The 17,972-nt window shown below is 48.9% G+C and overlaps 1 protein-coding gene across 2 annotated transcripts in view; it reads right to left on the bottom strand.

Moving 5' to 3' along the window:
- LOC143981674 (cystatin-A-like) overlaps window positions 1-17,972 on the bottom strand; it is a 253,879-nt gene that overhangs the window by 14,517 nt on the left and 221,390 nt on the right. Inside the window, exons 1-2 of one of the 2 annotated variants that reach the window (XR_013274346.1) lie at window positions 10,131-10,330; window positions 94-301 (exon numbers count right to left, since the gene is read on the bottom strand). The exons of the other annotated variant lie outside the window; for it this stretch is intronic. The gene's annotated coding sequence lies outside the window, so the exon portion shown is untranslated. Of the gene's footprint in view, window positions 1-93; window positions 302-10,130; window positions 10,331-17,972 lie in introns of those variants that run through there. 2 annotated transcript variants of the gene reach the window in all.

The following is a 17,972-nucleotide window of genomic DNA, read 5'->3' as shown; positions in this document are numbered from 1 at the left end:
GATTGGTTTGGCAATTAAAATATAAAAGAAGTATTTTACAATAGAAAAATAGCAGAATTAACAAAACACTGTGGTCATGTCAAACACACATACCTTTCATTAGACTTGGAGCGAGAACGGGAACGGCTGTGAGATCTTCTTTCCCTAGATCGATGCCTCTTCCTGTCTTTTGATGGAGAAGTCTTCCTTTCACGCTCTCTGTCAGCAGAGCGAGAACGGGACCGTTTGCGGTGCTTGGATGGTGATCCATCTCGGTCTCGCTTATCAGGCAGCTCCCCGGCCATCTTTACAGAATGGCTAACTGTTAAAAAGAAACAACCAACTTCTTTTAACCACCTTCAGACCGGATCATTTTGCTGGTAAATGACCAGAGGTCTTTTTACAATTTGGCACTGCGCTGCTTTAACTGGTAATTGCGCGGTCATGCAATGTTGTACCCAAACAAAATTTGCGTCCTTTTCTTCCCACAAATAGAGCTTTCTTTTGATGGTATTTGATTGCCTCTGCGATTTTTATTTTTTGCGATATAAACGTAAAAAGACCGCAAATTTTGAAAAAAAAATGATATTTTCTACTTTTTGTTATTAGAAAAATCCAATAAAATCAATTTTAGTCATACATTTAGGCCAAAATGTATTCAGCCACATGTCTTTGGTAAAAAAAAAGTCAATAATTGTATATTTATTGGTTTGCGCAAAAGTTGTCACATCTACAAACTAAGGTACGTTTTCTGGAATTTACGCAGCTTTTAGTTTACGACTGCCTATCTCATTTCTTGAGGTGCTAAAATGGCAGGGCAGTACAAAACCCCCCCAAATGACCCCATTTTGGAAAGTAGACCCCCTAAGGAAATTGATAAGTGGCATGTTGAGCCCATTGAATATTTTATTTTTTTGCCTCAAGCGATTGAATAATGACAAAAAATAATTGTTTTTTTTTTTTTTACACAAAGTTGTCACTAAATGATATATTGCTCACACATGCTATGGGCATATGTGAAATGACACCCCAAAATAAATTCTGCTGCTTCTCCTGAGTACGGGGATACCACATATGTGGGACTTTTTGGGAGCCTAGCCGCGTACGGGGCCCCGAAAACCAAGCACCGCCTTCAGGCTTTCTAAGGGCGTAAATTTTTGATTTCACTTCTCACTACCTATTACAGTTTTGAAGGCCATAAAATGCCAAGATGGCACAAAACCCCCACAAATGACCCCATTTTAGAAAGTAGACACCCCAAGCTATTTGCTGAGAGGCATTTTGAGTCCATGGAATATTTTATATTTTGCCACAAGTTGCGGGAAAATTACAAACTTTTTTTTTTTTCACAAAGTTGTCACTAAATGATATATTGCTCACGCATGCCATGGGCATATGTGAAATGACACCCCAAAATAAATTCTGCTGCTTCTCCTGAGTACGGGGATACCACATATGTGGGACTTTTTGGGAGCCTAGCCGCGTACGGGGCCCCGAAAACCAAGCACCGCCTTCAGGCTTTCTAAGGGCGTTACAGTTTTGAAGGCCATAAAATGCCAAGATGGCACAAACCCCCCCCAAATGACCCCATTTTGGAAAGTAGACACCCCTAAATTTAGGGGTACACTAGTGAGACTAGGTAATAAATGGCGGGTGCCCTGAAACTATAAAAAAAATAACTAACCAACCAGCGTCACCTGTAACAGTTATATGGTGATCACTGGTGAAAGGGTTAACTAGGGGGCAATCAGGGGGCTTTATGCGGTAGTATATGGGGGTCCCTGGCGCTATAAAAAGCTGCGGCGAACCTAAATACCTACCTGCCTAACTAGCGTCACCTGTGACACTAATACAGCGATCAGAAAAACGATCGCTTATTAGGCTGGGTTCACACTGGAGCGATGTGGGAACGCCACAAATCCGCGGCGGGTTCCCGCATCGCATGCCTCCCGGCGGCAGTTCACACTGCCCTATGCGAACTGCTGGGAGTGTCAGTGAAATGTTAATGACACCCCCAGATCAGTTCGCATATCGCAGTGCGATCTGCAAACTCGGATCGCATGGTGTGAACACCCATGCGATCCGATTCTGCTGCGGACCAAAAAAAGGGTCCCGTGCGAGTTTGCGGCGGGTGCGACACGAATTCAGCCATACTATCTGTATGGCTGAACTCGAATCGCACAGAGATCGGATGTGATTTGCACTGCAGTGCGGTGCGAATCACATCCGTTCTCATAAACCGCTGCAATGTGAACCCAGCCTTAGTGACACTGGCGACGGGGGGTGATCACGGGGTTAAACCTTTATTGGGGGGGTTAGGGGGGTACCTTAGAACTAAAGGGGGCTAACCCTAACTGCCCTAACAGTTATTACAGTCACAAATGACACCCGCCGGGTGATCAGGGGGTTAAACCTTTATTAGGTAATAAATGGCGGGTGCCCTGAAACTATAAAAAAATAACTAACCAACCAGCGTCACCTGTAACAGTTATATGGTGATCACTGGTGAAAGGGTTAACTAGGGGGCAATCAGGGGGCTTTATGCGGTAGTATATGGGGGTCCCTGGCGCTATAAAAAGCTGCGGCGAACCTAAATACCTACCTGCCTAACTAGCGTCACCTGTGACACTAATACAGCGATCAGAAAAACTATCGCTTATTAGGCTGGGTTCACACTGGAGCGATGCGGGAACGCCACGAATCCGCGGCGGGTTCCCGCATCGCATGCCTCCCGGCGGCAGTTCACACTGCCCTATGCGAACTGCTGGGAGTGTCAGTGAAATGTTAATGACACCCCCAGATCAGTTCGCATATCGCAGTTGCGATCTGCAAACTCGGATCGCATGGTGTGAACACCCATGCGATCCGATTCTGCTGCGGGCCAAAAAAAGGGTCCCGTGCGAGTTTGCGGCGGGTGCGACACGAATTCAGCCATACTATCTGTATGGCTGAACTCGAATCGCACAGAGATCGGATGTGATTTGCACTGCAGTGCGAATCACATTCGTTCTCATAAACCGCTGCAATGTGAACCCAGCCTTAGTGACACTGGCGAGGGGGGGGTGATCACGGGGTTAAACCTTTATTGGGGGGGTTAGGGGGGCACATTAGAACTAAAGGGGGCTAACCCTAACTGCCCTAACAGTTATTACAGTCACAAATGACACCAATGCAAAAAAAAAAAAAAAAAAAAAAAAGCAATTGGTGTCACTGTGACTGGGGGGGCAGGGGTAATTGGGGGGTGATCGGGGGGTAAAGGGGGGGTGTGAGTGTGCCTGGCATGTTCTACTGTGTAGTGTAGTGCTTGTGCAACTCACCGATCTGCTCTCCTCGGTGCCGGAACTAAAAATACCGACACGGAGGAGAGAATACATCACTTCCTCTCCTGTGTTTACATTACAGGAGAGGAAGTGATGTCACGGGACATTTTCATTCGTCGGGAGCGATCGCGAGGGGGTGGCCATGAATGAATGGCCGTCCCCTCGTCCGGGATCGCTCCCGAACGAATACCGTCCGCCGCAGGCACCGGGCGGGGGCCCGATCGGGCCCCCGACCGGCGGGCAGGCAAGGACGTACATGTAAGCCCTTATGCCTGCCCGTGCCATTCTGTCGACGTACATCGTCGTGCGGCGGTCGGCAAGTGGTTAATGAATAACCAAAAAGGATATACATGTGTACAGATAGAACAAAAAGTTAATTCACACATATTGTAGACTAGAAAATAACTGCTTTAACACATTAATACATAAGGGCACTTTCACACTGGGGCTTCGGCTGTAAATGCCGCTATTTTTAGCAGTGCTTTTCAGCCACTAGCGGGGGGCTTTTAACCCCCACTAGCAGCTGAAAAAGGGTAAAAAGTAGTGATTCACCGAAATTTCGGCCGCCGAAACATATCTGCCGAAAATGCCCTTTTCGGCAATTTGCCGAAAGAGAAAAACGGCCAATAATGGAGCCGAAAATGGGGCGTGGCCTGGGTGGGGGCGGGGCTCCGCCCCCCCCGCCCTGGTGACGCCCATCATGGGGGGTGTATAGCGCAGGAGAGCCGCCTCCGCCGCCTGTTTGATCACAGCGCCGGGACAGATCATCCGTCCAATCCTGCGGATGATCTGTCTTTCTAAGTGCCCGGACAAGGGGGAGGGGCTGCGTGTGACGGCGCACGGTCGGGAACACACAGCTATTGAAATGAAAGCTGTGATGTTCCCGGCGCTGTGATCAAACAGGCGGCGGAGACGGCTCTCTTCCCTACACAGGCTGCAACAAAGGGGGGGGGGGGGGGACACACTGGACGCAAAAGGGGGGACACACTGGACGCAAAGGGGGACACACTGGACGCAAAGGGGGACGCAATGGGGGACACACTGGACGCAAAAGGGGACGCAATGGGGGGACACACTGGACGCAAAAGGGGACGCAATGGGGGACGCCTCCTGTACCACGTCCTCTACCATGTCCCCAGTCTCTGACCACCTCCTGTACCATGTCCCCAGTCTCTGACCACCTCCTGTACCATGTCCCCAGTCTCTGACCACCTCCTGTACCATGTCCCCAGTCTCTGACCACCTCCTGTACCATGTCCCCAGTCTCTGACCACCTCCTGTACCATGTCCCCAGTCTCTGACCACCTCCTGTACCATGTCCCCAGTCTCTGACCACCTCCTGTACCATGTCCCCAGTCTCTGACCACCTCCTGTACCATGTCCCCAGTCTCTGACCACCTCCTGTACCATGTCCCCAGTCTCTGACCACCTCCTGTACCATGTCCCCAGTCTCTGACCACCTCCTGTACCATGTCCCCAGTCTCTGACCACCTCCTGTACCATGTCCCCAGTCTCTGACCACCTCCTGTACCATGTCCCCAGTCTCTGACCACCTCCTGTACCATGTCCCCAGTCTCTGACCACCTCCTGTACCATGTCCCCAGTCTCTGACCACCTCCTGTACCATGTCCCCAGTCTCTGACCACCTCCTGTACCATGTCCCCAGTCTCTGACCATCTCCTGTACCATGTCCCCAGTCTCTGACCATCTCCTGTACCATGTCCCCAGTCTCTGACCACCTCCTGTACCATGTCACCTGTCTCTGACCACCTCCTGTACCATGTCCCCAGTCTCTGACCACCTCCTGTATAAAAATATTTTTTAAAAACAGTCATTTTCGTTATCGGTGCTGTTTCGGTATCGGTTTCGGTTTTCGGCCTAGTGTATTTTTCATTTTCGGTATCGGTTTCGGCACCAAAAAACCCATTAGGTGCATCCCTAGTAAAAAGTGCCCACAAAGTGCTGCTGCTGAAGCGATTTACAGACACTTCGGCAGCGCTGGCCATTTCAATGGCAGGGGCGTTTTAGGAGCAGTGTATTTGCCGCTCCTGAAATGCCCCAAAGTTGCTGCTTGCAGTACTTTTTTCCCGTCCTGCAAGCGCACCACTCCAGTGTGAAGTCGCTCAGGCTTTCACACTGGGGTGGTAGGGGAGGGGTTTTTCAGGCTCTTTATAAGTGCTATTTTTAGCCCTTTAGCGCCTAAAAGCTCCTCAGTGTGAATGTAGCCTAAAAAGGTATACCGATCAAAGCAATTAGAAATTTAATTATAAAAAGGTCAGTCACATGTGTCTCCAACAACCTGTAGAATTGTAGGGAGGCCTGAGATGACTACACCACTGAGATGACTACACAGCCCAATTGAAAGCTATACTCAACTTTAGTGACTTTTAAAATAAAGCTATGATAAACATGCCCAATTCAAACACCATACTATAAAAAACACATAAGCAGAAGTTACCTCTAATAAAACAAGTAAACAAGCAATAGGGAGGCTAAGGCAGTGGTAGTTGGTGGAACATTTTAAATGTATATTCATCCATCTATATCTTCGGATATGCTAATCAATTTGATGTGCTTTTATTACTGAAGGTAACTTCTGCTATCATTTCCTTCATTGCATGACCCCTTTAACCACTTCAGGCCTGGAAGGATTTACACCCTTAATGACCAGGCCATTTATTGCGATACGGCACCATCACGTCGCTTTAACTGGTGATTGCGCAGTCATGCAATGTGGTAGCAAAACTAAATTTGCATCTATTTTTCGAATAGAGCTTTCTTTTGGTGTTATTTAATCACCCCTGTGGTTTTTTTTTCATTTTTTGCGCTATAAAAACAAAAAAAAAAAAAAAAAAAAAAAGGACAATTTTGAAAAAATACATAAATTTTTTACTTTTTGCTATAATAAATATCCCCAAAAATGGTTTTATAAAACAAATTGCTTCATCAGTTTAGGCATGTATATATTCTTCTACATATTTTTCATAAAATCGCAATAAGCATATATTGATTGGTTTGCGCAAAAGTTATAGCGTCTGGCATTATTATTATTTTTTTTTTTTTACTAGTAATGCCGATGATCAGCAATTTTTAGTGGTATTGCGATGGACAGATCCGACACTTTTGACACATTTTTGGAACCATTGACATTTATACAGTGATCAGTGCTATAAAAATGCACCGATTGCTGTGTAAATGTCACTGGTAGGGAAAGGGTTAACACTAGGGGGCGATCAAGGGGTTAAATGTGTGTTCCCTCAGTGTGTTCTAACTGTATGGGGATTGAACCGAGTAGGAGGAGGAAATATCGCTGTTCCTACTTACTAGGAACAAACGACATGTCTCCTCTCCTCTGACAGCACAGAGATTTGTGCGTTTACAGACAAATCCCCGTGCTGGCGCTCATGCACGCACATCGGGTCCCCCACCATGCAGCAGAAACACACACACCCTCTGGTGGCACTTAAAGGAAACCCGTTATGGGGTTTTGCGCAGGGGAGCCAGTCTGCCCCTGTAAATAGACGAGAGCCAGTCAGGAACCGGTTAAGGTACTACAAATCCCATCATGCCTAGTCATGTCTGTGAATGTCAGTTTTACAATGCCTCATGGGAGGTGTAGTTCTACAACAACTGGAGGGCCGCAGTTTGGAGATCCCTGCATTAGCCGACCGCCAGCTGTTACAAAACTACAAGTCCCATCATGCCTCTGCCTCTGGGTGTCATGCTTGTGGCTGTCAGAGTCTTGCTATGCCTCATGGGATATGAAGATGTGCAACAGCTGGGGGTCCGCTAATTGCGTATCCCTGGCCTATAGTAAGACTTATCTATAGGTACTGTAAATATCTCCTAAACGTGCACCATTTAGGAGATATTAACTGTACATGCAGCCAGTGACCTCCCCAGTACATGCACTCTAAAAGGAATGGCCACCCGGCGCGTTCCTTCAGAGTCCTGTGCCATAAACGGCGGCTCCAGACGCTAACACAGCTGGAGTCTATGAACCCCGAAGGAAGACCGGGTGAAGATGGAAGCCCTGTCAGCGGGTCGCTGGAAAGCTTTGTTCTGAGGTAAGTTTCACATAATGTGCTAGTATGCAATGCATGCTAGAACATTATGGCTTTACCTTGCATGCTGCAAAAAAATAATAAAAAAATAGTATGCATTATTGGAAAAAACCTTCTGCAAGCAGTTGACAGCGTGTGAGGTGAGGGAAGAAACAATCCACACGGGGACATCTATACTTATTATCGGTGCGGCCCCAACAGTGCCAACAAGTGATACCTCATGAGCGCACATCAGTGACGGAGAAAAATAACTTATTTATAAAATTATATACCAGAAACTAAGAAAAAAAATTATTGTTTAGTAAAAAAAAATAAACTAAAAGCAATGCAGTCAGTTGTACAGCACAGCGACCTGGCTGCACATGAGACAGGCGTACAGTAGATGGGGTCAAGCTCTTACTTCCAGTAAGGATGTGCTCCGGGGTGTTAGCATACTCCACGTGCAGAGCCCGCCAGGAAGTCGGCGCAGCGCTGCGCTAATCACGGGCAGTGAGACATTGCCCGATCTCTGCAGCCGCACATCTGGGCAATGTCTCACTGCCTGTGATTAGCGCAGCGCTGTGCTGACTTCCTGGCGGGCTCTGCGCGTGGAGTATGAGAATACGCTGGAGCTCATCCTTAAAGTGGAGCTCCACCCGATTTTAAGAAAATATATCAAGCTGATTAGATGTCAAAGCAAAAACTGGACTCCCCCCCACACCCCCCCCCCCCCCCTTCTACTGTACCTTCTTTTTTCTTTTCATGTTGTCTAGCTCCTATATCTTGTGATTGCGGATATGGGAGCTTGTGTCATTGTTCCCAGGAGTCAGTGTGGTGGCTCCGTTGCCATCACAATGGGGCGGGACTTCCGACGACGCACGTTGCAATGGCAACCTGAGCAGTTGACGGTGCTCCTAATTAAAGTTACTGCGTATGCACGAGATTGTGGATACAATGCGCAGCGCATGATGGTCAATCAGCGGCACTGTATCCCGGAAGAGGATGCCTGTGGGCTTCACATGCTCACAGGCAAGACGAGAACCAGCTCTAACAACATTTAAAAGTTTATTTTACAAGAGAAAAACGGACATCTTTAAAACTGAAAACCTGGAACAAGTGAGTTACACGTTTAACCACTTCGGTACCGCGCTATTGCCAAATGACGGCATTAGCGAGGACCTACATTTCCGGGACTACGTCTATTGACGTCGTCCCGTGTACGAGCGGCCTGCGCGCCCCCTGAGGGGCGCGCGCGGTGCGCTCTGTGATCGGCGAGTCCATGAGACTCGCCTGATCACCGATCCCAACCCCTTATCACGTGATCAGCTGTCAGCCAATGACAGCTGATCATGTGATAGAACGGAGCCGGTAATCGGCTATTATTCCTCCTCGCACTGACAGCGCGCGAGGAGAAAAAAAAAAAGCCGATCACCGGCGGCCGTGATCGGGACATCAGTCCCGATCACGGCCAGTAATGTAAGCGCTCACCTGCCCCCTGCCAGTGCCCACCTGCCCCCTGCAGTGCCAATTTAATAAAAGTTAGTGCCCCCGTCAGTGCCACCCACAGTGCCACCCACAGTGCCCACAGTCTGCCTCAAAGGTGCTGCACCCCAGTGCCGCCCATCAGTGCCGCCCATCAGTGGTACCCATCCGTGCCACCCATCCGTGCCCATCTTATCTGTGCCCATCGGTGCCGCCTTAACTATGCCTATCAGTGCCCACCAATGCAGCCCAGCAGTGCCCACCAATGCAGCCCAGCAGTGCCCACCAATGCAGCCCAGCAGTGCCCACCAATGCAGCCCAGCAGTGCCGCCCAGCAGTGCTGCCCAGCAGTGCCACCTATCAGTGCCCATCAGTCCCATCTATCAGTGGTACCCATCCGTGCCCATCTTATCTGTGCCGCCTTATCTGTGCCTATTAGTGCCGCCTTAACTATGCCCATCAGTGCCCACTAGTGCAGCCCATCAGTGCCCACCAGTGCAGCCCATCAGTGCCCACCAGTGCAGCCCATCAGTGCCCACCAATGCAGCCCATCAGTGCCCACCAATGCAGCCCATCAGTGCCGCCTAATCAGCGCACTTCAATGAAGGAGAAAAATGACCCGTTTGCAAAATTTTAGAACAAACTATTAAAACATGACATGATTTATTTATTTTATTTTTTTGCATCTTTTTTTGTTTGTTTAGCAAAAAATAAAACTCCGAGCTGTAACTAAATACCACCAAAAGAAAGCTCTATTTGTGGGAAAAAAAATGATAAAAATGTCATTTGGGTACAGTGTTGTATGCCCGCGCAATTATCATTCAAAGTGCATCAGCGCTGAAAGCTGAAAATTGGTCTGGGACTGAGGGGGGTTTAAGTGCCCAGTAAGCAAGTGGTTAAAGAACATAATCTTTTTGATTGTACCAAAAAAAAAAAAAAAAAAAAAAAAAAAAAAAAAAAAACGTTTTGGGCAGTGGAACCCTGCTTTAATCTCCAGTCCTCCCCGAGGACACCAATGTGCTCCCAGTCTGTACATCCTCCTCCAGCACCATATACATTGGACACAATACACAGCACAGGTGAACTAGTAGGAGATAACTGAGGCATAAGGCGCCCAGTGCCTCAGAGATGTACCTAGTCCCAATACAACTCATAAGGTGCTTCCACTGTGTGAAGGGAGAGGTGCTCTTGGAAAGCCTGGCTCTGAGAGCAGTGCCTGGTCTGTACAATGTCAGATGGTCTCTGAGGAAATACATTCAGTAATAGCTGTACACCCATGGCCTCCCCCATATGCATCACTTCTCACCTCAACTCCGCCACTCTCCTCTACTGGAACGTCGCTTTTTCGTTCTCACCAGCTACAGTCACGTGAACAGCTTGTACTAGTGGACCGTTACATGTGACGTCACAGGAGGCGGAGTCGCAAGGGCCGTAGGACTATAAATACAGGCAACAGAGAGCCGCGCGAACAGTCTTTTTTTTCCGACACTCGGCGGAGTAACATCTCTTCTTTGTAGCGCCAGGCTGAACGGTAGCTATCGTTGATCACATAGGAAGGGTAGAGGCATGTAGGGATACACACGCACTCTATTTGTATATCTATATGTTAGCGGTGCATCGTATCGGCACCGATCCGCGGAGCACCATACGAAAGGCCGCGGCTTAGGCCTAGTTCCGGAGTGGACCGTTACATGTGACGTCACAGGAGGCGGAGTCGCAAGTGCCGTAGGACTATAAATAGAGGCAACAGAGGGCCGCACGAACAGTCTTCCGACTGTCGGCGGAGGAACGTTTCTTCATTATAGCGCCAGGCTGAACGGTAGCTATCGCTGATCACATAGGAAGGGTAGAGGCATGTAGGGATACACACGCACTCTATTTATTTGTATATCTATATATTAGCGGTGCATCGTATCGGCACCGATCCGCGGAGCACCATACGAAAGACCGCGGCTTCGGCCTAGTTCCGGAGCGGCGGCCATCTTGGTGCACCCATCGGCATTTACAACTGTACACAAACCGGTATAATAAAATTTCCTACGACCTGTGAAATTCGCTCAACCCGTCACTTCCGGTGCGGCTCCGTTGTGTCATATTTTGCTGCCTATCACAGGATGAGACAAACTGTAGTGTCATATTTTGCTGCCTATCACAGGATGCTGCGGAAGTGACGTTGCCGCCAGAAATTGCGTATTGCGCATGCGCGATGCGTTCCAAACACTCGCGCCGTGCGTTCCAACATAGTTTCGGCAATACAGTTCAGCGAAACCATCACATAATGTTACGGAAGCGATGTTACACACAACACAAACACTGGGCCGTGCGTTACAACACTAATACTTCCCTTGTTACCTAGTATCATTTTGTAACATCACTTTCGTAACATTATGTGATGGTTTCGCTGAACTGTATTGCCGAAACTATGTTGGAACGCACGGCGCGAGTGTTTGGAACGCATCGCGCATGCGCAGTACGCAATTTCTGGCGGCAACGTCACTTCCGCAGCATCCTGTGATAGGCAGCAAAATATGACACTACACCGTCACTGTAACAGCTGAAGGCGGGCCTTTACTGCGCATGCGCCAAGTATGTGATATTAACGGCGCATGCGCAAGATCTTTATTTAAGCGGTGGTTAAAAATTATACACGGAGACTTGCGGGCGGAGCTGAACAGATGCTTAGAACGTCACAGCAGCCCCGCCCACCCCACTAACATGCCCCTGAATCTTAAAGCGGGAGTCCGCGTTTTTTTTTTTTTTTTTTTTTTTTTTTTTTTTTTTAAAAGCCAGCAGCTACAAATACTGCAGCTGCTGACTTTTAAAATAGTGACACTTACCTGTCCAGCGCGCCCGCGATGTCGGCACCCGAAGCCAATCTCTTGATCGTCTCTCGGGTGCTGCCGCCGCCATCTTGGGTGTGGGAATCAGGAAGTGGAGCCTTTCGGCATCATTTCCCGTTTCCCTACTGCGCATGCGCGAGTCGTGCTGCGCAATAAGGATGGACCCGCTGCCTCTGGGAACTGTGTGTTTCCCAGCAGGCAGCGGGGGACTTTCGGAAAGGGGCGTAATCTACGCCCCTTTCCACAGAGAGCTATCCTGGAAGTGGGTGCAGATACCTGTACTGTACAGGCACCTGCACCCCCCTCCCCCCCTGAAGGTGCCAATTGTGGCGCCGGAGGGGGGGAGGGTTCCGATAAGTGGAAGGTCCACTTTAGGGTGGACCTCCGCTTTAAGCGGTGGTTAAAAATTATACACTCAAGTGGGCGGAGACTTACGGGTGGACAGAGCTGAACAGATGCTTAGAACGTCAGCAGCAGCCCCGCCCACCCCACTAACATGCCCCTGAATCGCTGGATGTTTGTTTATCGTCGAGAATTTATGGCTTCAGCTGCTATTAACAGCAATCGCCCATGCGCGGGATCTTTGCTTATGGTGAAGAAAAATGATGGCTTCAGCTGCTATTAACAGCAATCGCGCATGCGCGGGATCTTTGTTTACTGACCAGAAAAATTATGCACTCAAGCACATTCTTATTGGTGATGAAAATTGATAGACTCGGGCGGGCGATGGCTTTATTATATCATCGGCAGCACCAATATGTATAGTATTTTTTAAATCAGAAGAATATGCAGTGTATTTAATTTAATCAGCAGAATATGGGCACAGTGTGTGCGTTTGGGGACAGTGTGTGCGTTTGGGGCACAATGCCTGCATTCTAGCCTCGAGTGGGCGGAGACTTGCGGGTGGGCGGGCGGAGCTGAACAGATGCTTAGAACGTCAGCAGCAGCCCCGCCCACCCCAAGATTTTCTTCACTGGTCAAGAAAAATTATGGCTTCAAGCTGTATTAGCGCATGCGCGGGATATTTGTTCAGCGGTCGACCAAAATTATGGACTCAAGCGGGCGGAGACTTGCTGGGAGGGAGAGATAGAGCGGAGCTTAGAGAGGGGGCGGAACTTGGAGAGGGGGCGGGGCCCCGTGCATAGCACTGACTACATATACAGTACATTGTTCTGCAAATAAATACGCCTCACTGCGCCCAGCAAACACCACCTCACTGTGACTAGAAATCGCCGCCTCACTGTGCCCAGCAAACACCTCACTGTGCCCAGCGAACACCGCCTCACCGTGCCCAGCAAACCCTGGCTCACTGTGCCCTTCAAACGCAACCACTGTGCCCATAAATTGCCGCCACTGTGCTATCAAACACAGCCACTGTACCCATCAATTGCTGCCAGATTGTCAAGCCGTAGCTGTGCTCCCTGGGGATATGCTGATCACCCATCTGTGCTGCTGGAGGGAGCCCAGACGGGCATAAATGAGGGACCTGCATGTCATTTTAAGTGAGGCCATCCCATATCCCACTCCATCTTTCCCCAGAACAGGGACCCCCTTCCAACCCCCCCCAGGAGAGGGAACCCCTCCCCCCCTCTGAGGACCCCCTCCCCCCAAGACAGAGACCCTGTTCTCCCCCCTGGGGACAGGGGCCCCCTTCTCCCCCCTGGGGACAGGGGCCCCTTTCTCTCCTGGGGACAGGGGCCCCCTCTCCTGGGGACAGGAACTCCATCTCCCCTGGGAACGGGGACTTCATCTCACCTAGGGACCCCATCTGCCCTGGGTATCGGGACCCCACCTCCCCTAAGAACAGGAACCTGGTCACCCTGTGTGCGGCAACCTCACTGCCCTGCCAGCCATGTGTCCTGTGTGAGGGCCCTCCTGTGACAGCTCTTATAAGGACTTCACCCCACTGTGTGATCCCCCTACATGACTGATCCCTCTGTGTCCAAAACTTACACGGGGAACCCCTCTGTTTGCTCCCCCTACATGTCTGCATACTCTGACCACCCCCTGTACCATTTCCACATCCACTGACTGCCTCCTGTATCCTGTGCACATCTTCCGACCCCCTCTTGTACCATGTCTGTAGCCTCTAGCCCCCTCCTGTGTCCTGTCTGCAATCTCTGACTATTAGGGATGAGCCGAACACCCCCCGGTTCGGTTCGCACCAGAACTTGCGAACGACCCCCGCGTTCGTTACGAACGTTAGAACCCCATTGAAGTCTATGGGACTCGAACGTTTGAAATGGAAAGTGCTAATTTTAACGGCTAATATGCAAGATAGTGTCCTAAAAAGGGTTTGGCGATCTGCCTCCTGCCTCAGGGGACATGGGTCACTGCAAAAAAGTTTTAAAAACTGCCGTTTTGGCGGGAGCACTGATTTTAATGACGATTAAAGTGAAAAAAAAGGTGAAATATTCCTTTAAATATGGTGCCTGGGGGGTGTCTGTAGTATGCCTGTGAAGTGCCACGTGTTTCCCGTGTTTAGAACAGTCCCTGCACAAAATGACATTAAACGGAAATAACACCATTTAAAACTGCTTGCGGTTTTAATGTTATATCTGGTTCCTGCAATATGGTTGAAAATCATTCAGAAAAATGGCATGGGTAGCCCTCCCTGCCCATTACCAGCCTATTTGGGTCTTGTACGCATATTAAGGGGAACCCCGTACCCATATTAAAAAAAGGAAATGCGTGTGGCCCCCAGGCCCTATATACTCAGAACAGCAGTATACAGGCGGTGCAAACAAGACAGGGACTGTGTAGGTTTGTTGTGTTAAGTTGAATCTGTTTGTAATTTTCAACTGGTACATTTTTAAAGTGTAGCTCCAGTCAAAAAAACTATTTTTAAGCTTTTTGGAAAACATAGGGAAGGGTTATCACCCCTGTATAATTTGTTTTGTCGTCCATCTTTTTTCATCTCACTTGCTGCTGTCTCCTTGCGTTTGCAAGTAGGAGATGTTTGTAAGTTGGATGTTTGAAAGTAGGGGCCTGCCCTATATTATAGCGGTATGTACTGGGTACAGAGCACGCAGACAGCACGCACTATCTCCTAACACTACTGACTGCAAGCTCTATTATTAACCACTTGACCACTGGGCCCTAAAACACCCTTAATAACCAGACCAATTTTCAGCTTTTGGTGCTCTCACGTTTTGAATGACAATTACTCAGTCATGCAACACTGGACCTATAGGAAATGTTTGTCCTTTTTTTCACACAAATAGAGCTTTCTTTTGGTGGTATTTAATCACCTCTGTTTTTTTATTTTTTGTGCTATAAAAGAAAAAAGACCGGGAATTCTGCGAAAAAATGAATTTTTCTTTGTTTCTGTTATAAAATTTAGCAGATTAGTAATTTTTTCTTCATAAATTTTTTTTTTACTGGTTACATGTTTTGAGTTGCAGAGGAGGTCTAGGACTAGAATTATTGCTCTCGCTCTAACGTTCTCGGCGATACCTCACATGTGTGGTTTGAACACCGTTTTCATATGTGGGCGGGGCTTATGCATGCGTTCGCTTCTGCATGCGAGCACATGGGGACATGGGCGCTTTAATTTTTTTTTTTTTTATTGTTCATTTTACTTATTTTAGTTTGACATTTTTTTCCCCAAAAATATATTTTTGATCACTTTTATTCCTATTACAAGGAATGTAAACATCCCTTGTAATAGGAATATGGGGTGACAGGTCCTCTTTACAGTGAAATCTGGGGGTCAATATGACCCCACATCTCACCTCCTAGGCTGGGAAGCCTGAAATAAAAAATAAAAAAAAGATTCTGGCTTTGATCGTACTGGCGAGTTGGTAGAAGCACCGGAGGGCGGTGAGAGGTGGGGGGCGTCTATGGCTGGGTATTTCAGGGTATCACCGAGTATGGCTGGGTATCTCCGAGTATGGCAATTTATGGCGGGGTACTACAGAGTAATAGCAGGGTACTGCAGAGTAATGGCGGGGTACTGCAGAGTAATGGCGGGGTACTGCAGAGTATGCACTGGTATTGCAGAGTATTGGCAGGGAATTGAGGGGTTAAATTTGGTGAGCAGCGATGTGGGCACTGTAGATGCAGCCCACATCGCTGCTGACACCGATCTCTTTCCCCTCCGCTGTACCGATCGGTACAGAGAGGGGAGGGAGGAACCGGCGTCATAACATGACGCCGGTTTGTTTACAAGTGATCACTCCGTCATTTGACGGAGCGATCACGTGGTAAACGGCCGCTATGAGCGGCCGTTTACCGTGATCCGTGATGCGCCGGGTCCTGTGGACCCGGCGGTCACGGATGCTCTCGAGTGCGCGCCCCAGGGGGCGCGCGAGAGCAGAATTCTGGGAGGCCGTTAATTAACGGTCTCTCAGAGTTAAACAACCGCCCTGAAGCCGTTAATCGGCAATGGGCAGTTGTTAAGTGGTTAAAGCTAGATCACTAGCTATATAGGTGAGGTGAATATAGTGGTGTATACTGCGGTCAGGGCACAGACAACAACCACTACACAGCAGCAAGATAGGAAATCAGCCAAAAACGATCGGTGTGTACTGTGTTGAAGGTACACAGAACACCCACTGCTTCAGATGCAAAGTAACACACTACACGAGGCCGCCTCAAAGGCGGCCTTATATAGTGTGGGGCGTGCACTACACAGCCTGAGCTATCCTGCCTGTGGCCAATCATGGCTCTCCTCACTGCTGGCGATGCGATTGGCCAAGCATGCGGGGTCACAGTGCATGCTTGGCCAATCATGAGACAGCAATGCACTGCGCCACCGCAGTGCATTGTGGTCCGCGCGCGCCACTCGAATTTTGACGCGAACGGCCCAAACGTTCGGAATTCGCCGAACAGCCAATGTTCGAAGCTCATCCCTACTGACTATCTCTTGTCTTTTAACGTGTCTGCAGTCTCTTAGGGGAGTCTGGAGAGGAATCAAGAGTGAGAGCACCGCCAGGATTGGGATTACGCGAGGAGTCAGATGTGTATGGACTGTGGAGAAGAGACTATAGAATAAAAACCAGAACCACCAACCTGGAGCCATCTAACTGAGCCCTGCACGCTGCACTGGAGAGGAAGTCAGTGACAAGAGGGCACTCATATAAAGGTTTCTCATCATCTCAGTAACACCCCCCCCCCCCCCCCCTAGTGTATTCACTCTGCGGAAGGTGGTCTCTGGTCACCAGAGTTCCCCCCCCCCCCATAACATTTCCCGGCATTCCCCTTTACATCAGAGTCCACAGGATTTTTCCCCAAGGCAAAGGAAAATGCTACAGAGCATGATCTAAGGAGGAACTCTGATGTAAGGGGTGCTCTGGTCACCAGAGACCACCTTATATCAGAGTCCACTGCATTCCCATTTACATCAGAGTTCCCACTTACATCAGGGTCTGCAGAATTGCCCTTTGCATCAGGGTTCGCAGAGTTCCCCCTGTTAGATTAGAAGGGATGGAGGCCCAGATACATGTCCAGAGTACACAGAGGATACATGGGATAGATTAGAAGGGATGAAGGCCCAGAGACATGTCCAGAGTACACAGAGGATACATGGGATACATTAGAAGGGGGTGAAGGCCCAGAGACATGTCCAGCATACACAGAGGATACATGGAATAGATTAGAAGGGATGGAGGCCTCCTCTGTTTTCTCTGGGCCTCCATCCCTTCTAATCTATCCCATGTATCCTCTGTGTACTCTGGACATGTCTCTGGGCCTCCATCCCTTCTAATCTATCCCATGTATCCTCTGTGTACTCTGGACATGTCTCTGGGCCTTCATCCCTTCTAATCTATCCCATGTATCCTCTGTGTACTCTGGACATGTCTCTGGGCCTCCATCCCTTCTAATCTAACAGGGGGAACTCTGCGAACCCTGATGCAAAGGGCAATGCTGCAGACCCTGATGTAAGTGGGAACTCTGATGTAAATGGGAATGCAGTGGACTCTGATATAAGGTGGTCTCTGGTGACCAGAGCACCCCTTACATCAGAATTCCTCCTTAGATCATGCTCTGTAGCATTTTCCTTTGCCTTGGGGAAGAATCCTGCAGACTCTGATGTAAAGGGGAATGCCGGGAAATGTTATTGTGGGGGGGGGGACTCTGGTGACCAGAGACCACCTTCCGCAGAGTGAATACACTAGGGGGGGTGTTACTGAGATGATGGGAAACCTTTATATGAGTGCCCTCTTCTCACTGGCCTCCTCTCCAGTGCAGCGTGTAGGGCTCAGTTAGACGGCTCCAGGTTGGTTCTGGTTTTTATTCTATAGTCTCTTCTCCACAGTCCATACACATCTGACTCCTCGCATAATCCCAATCCTGGCGCTGCTCTC

Source organism: Lithobates pipiens, unplaced genomic scaffold, assembly GCF_037356315.1.
Source record: "Lithobates pipiens isolate NorthernLeopardFrog02 unplaced genomic scaffold, aLitPip1_a1.2 Scaffold_16, whole genome shotgun sequence".
In the NCBI taxonomy this organism is placed as follows: domain Eukaryota; kingdom Metazoa; phylum Chordata; class Amphibia; order Anura; family Ranidae; genus Lithobates; species Lithobates pipiens.
This window is presented reverse-complemented; position numbering and strand designations above follow the sequence as displayed.